We start from the raw sequence: 6,095 nt of genomic DNA on the forward strand, positions 1-6,095 counted from the left end.
GCATGGCACGTGCGTAGCCCATAGTTGGTAGAACAGGAATATTATACAGCTGGCTGTACCTGCTTGGAAACCTACATTCGGCTATAAATACTCCAACACCTTGGAACGGTATGATCATCTTGTATTTTACCTTCACTAGCTATTTCTCTCAATATACACTTATATTCAGAGCAATCTAGTCTGATTCTCACGCCGGAGGGTGGTCACAAGGAGGAACCCCCCCCCCCTTCTCAGTGACGAGCTCACGGTGTCTGTTTTGCAGGTCATCTGAAGAACATCCTTCTTTGCCGGACCTAACCCTCGTGGGAAACATTACTTAACCCCCAGATTATCCATAATCTACTCGGGGTCACTTAGTGTTTCTTCAATAATGATTCATGATGTTCACATTCAATTGATGTGGTAATATTGACTGGCAAATCCAATAAGCTGCTTCTAGATTAAATGAGTATTTCTTAACACGAGAGAATTGGATTGAAGAACATTTGGTTACGATACTTAAAACTAAATGAATTGACTTTAGTTAATTAGCAAACAAATACACTTGTCGGAAGTTTTAGTTAGAACTGCTTCAAATATTAATAAGTTTGTTACATAACATATATGATCATGGGTTTACACATCAAAACCTTAAACCATGGTTAATCGACTATGGTTTAATTAACCCATCTGTTAATTCGTTTGTGGTTTAGTTCATTCGGTTTAACTTTTTTTTTCTTTCTCTTAATTTCTTGGGTTATTTTTTTCTATATTCTTTTGTTGTTTTGTTTTCATTTTTTATATTGTTATTGTAATTGTAAAGTACAACAGTGATAATGTTAGCATATAGAAATTACAATAGTTCGTTCGATCACTACTAATTATAACTTAAAATGATAGCAAGTAAGTAAAACCACTCGAGAAACCTACTTATCTAATTTACTAAATTTGTAGACAAAAATGAATGAATTTATTTAAAGAGACAATTTTATATATACCCTTACAAACATTGATAATATCACATATACCCCTACAAAACTAAATATATCATGTATGCCATTATAAAATAATTATAATATCATGTATGCCCGATCCATTAGAAAACACCTTAGCAAGTTACAATTTTACCCTTGGTTATTTAAACTTGAATATATACTATAACGAAAGGAAAAAAAAGAAAATCTAAGAAAACTTAATTGAAAAGTGGGTCCCGCTAATATAAGAAACAAAATGATGATGAACCACATTTCTTTCTATTCTATTCTATTCGTCTCCTTCCTCCATTTTACAGTTTAGATATTCCTCACCACTAATCCATTTCCAAATGTTGTTATTTAGAACTACAATTTCCCCCCAATTTTGCAAGATTGGTGATGGCCGGAAGGTGGGAAATGAACATATCCAGCCCCACACCCCTCAGATTTGAAACCTCCGTGATTGTCGTTATCACCATTCACCGATGTGGGTAATCTAAAACAACAATGATGGTTTTAGGTGCGGAAGCTGGGGAGGTTTAACCACTGTAAGGCCCCGTTCCCGGTGCCTCACTTTAACGTCGGAATGACTCATAAACGCAATTCTACAAATCAGAGTTTATTAAAACTTTCGCGGAATATAAACTTTAACTGTTTATTACAAAACATTTAATCTTTTCTGTAAAACCATAACATAAATCATCATATTAAAACATCATTTCTTCCTTCTTCAAATACCAGTCGTTCGATCCATGCCATGTGCCAAACTCATGCTAGCTCTTTAATCATATTCACCTGCGTGCATACTAAAAGTCAGCTACGTTAAGTGAGGCGACATACAATACATACACATATCTTACATACATACATACATATCTTAACCTTGTATAAATATCCATAAGATGAACGTCACATAATATCTATTAAAAGAACTATTACTATTGCCCTTACTATTTGTATTCTCCATAGAAGGACACTCTATATATATAATCTCCATAGAAGGAACATCCTATATACTTCCATAGAAGGAACACTATGTTTTCCGTTAAAGGAACCCTATGCTTTCCATCAAAGGAACACTGAGCTTTCCGTTAAAGGAACACTATGCTTTCCATCAAAGGAACACTGGGCTTTCCATTTAAGGAACACTATATATATTATCCGTAGAGGGAACTTTATATATAAGTTATCATTTAATATCCATATAATGAGACAATCATCACTATTCTTGGCAATACATGCAATATCCGAAGATCGTTCACGTATCGACAAGCAATCATCCTTACATTACATACAATATCCATATCTTTATTTATAACCTAACGGTACGTGTAATATCCGAAGATCGTTCACGTATCGTCAAACAATCATTCGTATCTATCACATATATCATACTTGGCATACACTTACCATTCAAGGTAAGTTTATTAACTATCACATCGAGTATGCACACAGCCCCGAAAACATATTAAGGAAGTGGGGCTAGAAACTCACCTGAACTCGGTTACTTCTTCCGTTACTGGTTACTCGTTTCTTTGGCTGTGCACGGCTAGCTGTATAACAATTATGCGTATTGATTACTATCACTTTTCATATCGCGTTTATAGTTAAATTATTACCCTCAACGAATGGGGGTCCGGGGGCAGCGGGGTCTAGGGGCGGCATCCCCTGGCTGGGGTTGAGCTGCCAGGTCAGCTTGGAAATTTTTTTTTTTCATTAACTAGCTTAACACATTTTTCAAAAGGATTTTAAATTATTATCTAATTCGCCATCTCATTTGCTATAACGAATTAAGTCTAATTCGTTATCATATCATAGTCTAATTTGTTATCAGATGACACTGTAATTCGTTATCCGCTTCGTTGTCCTGATTCGCTAACTTAATTCGTTATCTTAGTTCGTCATCTTGTCATCATATGGTTCGTCATTCCGATTCGTTATCTGATCTTGACTTGATTTATTATCTAAACATAACGAATTAGGTAAGTTGATTCATTATCTGGACATAACGAATGGGTGAACTAATTCGTTATCTTGCCATAACGAATTGGTGAACTGATTCGTTATCTTGCCTGCACGATTTGGCTAATTAATTCGTTACCTTAACGAATCACATCAGTCTTATCCAGATCTTTGACTCAAGGAGTCAAAGTCAAAATCATCAAGAACTTACGCAGTCAACCTTCATCAAGTATGCAATTAAACCCTCATTTCACGATGAAATAACACGATTTAGGTATCAATGGAGTCGTTTACCCAACGCCTACAAACCCTAACCATTTAATCGTTCAAACAGTCGTGTTTATAGGGTGCGATTTAAACATATATATACGGGTTCTTTAGGTTAGAATTTAACCTATCAATCGTTAATGGTTTTCAGCAAGAATCATCACGTTTGGTTCGTTTTTATCATAAGTATACAGATCTAAGATTATCTAAATGAATCCGGACCTAAATGAACGATTCCTAATTATATACGCACCTTAAACGAGTCAAACTACGAATACGCTTAAGCCTTGATGTTGTTTTGGTTCTTCACGACGATCTAGCACCAACGGGTTCGGGTTTCCACCTTCGAATCTTGGCTCGGGTTATAGGATGGTGTTTGTGTGTGTTTTTCAAGGTGTAGGCTATAGTGTAGATTTGGATAAAAATGGAAAGGATTAGGGTTTAAGGGGTTTTATACTCCCTTAAGCCCTTGGACCTAAGGCTCATCTTTCCCTTTTAGTCCATAATTAATTCCATCTAAAAGCCTACTTATCCTATCATATTTTATTATTATTATTATTAACCGAACGGCAAATTGGGATGTTACAACTACCATCTTTGAACCCGATCGGATTTAAACCACCACCAGTGGCGGGTCCGATTAAACCTACGGGGAACGAAATGATTTCAAATTTTAGCTTTAATCATATCAAAATTATATAAAAAGGGTAGAATAGTCATTAATTAAAATTGGGTATATATATGATATTTTTAAGTATAGTTGGGTATATATATATGATAGTTTTAAAGTATGTAGAGTATATGAAATTAATCCTTATATTTAAAAGCCTATTTATTTAATATGGGCCAAGTCATAGGCTTTTTCACGGGCTAAATGTTAGACCCAACTCTCTTTTGACAAAAATGGGCCTATATATATATATATATATACAGCAAAGAAAAAGAAAGCAATTGACGTTTAAGGGTTTAGGGTTCATCATCATACGCCTCTGTTGACAATTAGCAAGGTCAGTATTTTTTTCCCATTGATTCTTGTATATCTATGTAATTTACAATTTCAATTGTTATCTTCTCTTAACTGTTAATATCGATTTCTATGGTTTAACAAGTTTAGGGTTCTGTATATGTCTATTTCTTTTGTTGCTGAAAGTTCATTTTTTAGGGTTTTCTTTCATTTACACATCAGGGTTAATGGGAAGTTTGTTTGTTATTACAAATTATCTAATATTATACGTACATGTTTGATAACAATATTGTTTGTTTATATAGATACTAACTACATGTTTACAGCATGTAATATTGTTTTAATACCTGAAAAATGCTGTTAGAAAAATCAAACTAGTAACCGCAAAATAAAATATATATAAAAATGTCATTTTTCATTATTTATTTTGACAAACTAGTTGAATAGCTTGTTTATTTTTTAAACTGTAACAGCTTACTAAATGGCTATTATAAAAAAGCCGACCTCCAAGTTATTAGAGACGTTACCCGAAGATCTTGATATGGATGCTTCTGATTCTGACCCAGAAATCGAATCCCAATCCGACCCAGAATCAGAATCTGAATCCGAAGGGGACGAGGACATTAAGCTGACCGAGCCATCAAAAACCGCCATATACAACAAAGAAGCTATACTTGACAAACTCGGAGACATTAGCTGGCCCGAAGATGTTGACTGGTTACACAAACTATCACTCGACATTGACCAAGACCAAAAGGTAGACGTTAATGATGACCTGGCACGTGAGCTCGCGTTTTACACACAAGCCCTTGAAGGCACCCGTCAAGCTTTTCTCAAATTCCAACCTTTGGGCCTCCCGTTTCTTAGGCCTACTGATTATTATGCTGAAATGGTGAAAACCGACACACACATGGAGAAGATTAAAGGACGGCTTTTATCTGAGAAGAGAAGAATTGAAGAGGCAGAAGAAAGACGAAAGGCTCGAGAGAATAAGAAGAAGGCCAAGGAAGTGCAAGCCGAGAAGCAAAAAGAACGGGCCAAAACGAAGAAAGAAGAAATAGAGTCGGTTAAGAAATGGAGGAAACAACGGGAACAAAGTGGGTTTGCGGGTGGTGACAAGGATGGTGATATGGGTTTATCGTTTGAAAGTGGAAAAGAGTCTGACAAGTCTAAGAAGAACAAACGGGCTGGGGTGAACCCGTGGGACCGGTCAGGTGGAAAGGCGAAAGTAAGTGGTGGGAAGGACCGTAAGGGGGGCCCAAGCAATAAGAGGAAAAATCGGGATTCAAAGTATGGGTTTGGTGGGTAGAAGGGCGGGAAGAAGCAGAATACTGCTGAGACTACTAATGATTTTAAAGGGTTTAAGAAGAGTGAGTCTTTCGGGAACAAGAAAAGAAAGAAGTGACCCATCATAAGTTAATCAGTTTTGGTTCTCTAAGGTCAGATTGTTGTTTTTTTTTGAATATTAAGTTTTAAATCAACTTTTGTTTCATTCCTGTTGCCTTAGTTTTAGTATTATGAATGTTTTGAGCCACTGGATATTCTCTATGAAAACTTTTATTTACTGCAGTGTGTTTTTTTGGCTTTTGAACTTATATTGGTTTGTAGATTGTTATATAACATGGCATTATTTGATCGGCCAGTCAACCCAATTATGTTATTGCATCTTATGAGATTTCTTATGTTTTACAGGTCAGAACATGATCTACAATAATAGTTAAGATCACAAAAACATTAATCTTGAAAATTATTTTGGCGCATATAAACGTAAAATTAGATTTTGGTTAACTTTTAAATCTTTTGTCTGTTTTTCTTTTGGTTATTATGTTTAGTCATGATATTGCATGTTATCAGATTCATAGTTTGCTGCTGATGGTAAATCTAGAGGTTGCACCATGGGTGGGTCGGGTGTTGAGTGACCATGTCATTTTAGGTGGAGTTGAAATGGG

The 6,095-nt window shown here is 35.5% G+C and overlaps 1 pseudogene; it reads left to right on the forward strand.

The window, feature by feature from the left end:
• Nucleotides 1–4,641: 4,641 nt before the first annotated feature.
• Nucleotides 4,642–5,551, forward strand: LOC143597758 (putative rRNA-processing protein EBP2 homolog; annotated as a pseudogene).
• Nucleotides 5,552–6,095: the final 544 nt, after the last annotated feature.

This window comes from Bidens hawaiensis, unplaced genomic scaffold (assembly GCF_021521415.1).
Source record: "Bidens hawaiensis isolate Kalapana, Puna unplaced genomic scaffold, B.hawaiensis_p1.1 tig00048986_1, whole genome shotgun sequence".
Lineage (NCBI taxonomy): Eukaryota > Viridiplantae > Streptophyta > Magnoliopsida > Asterales > Asteraceae > Bidens > Bidens hawaiensis.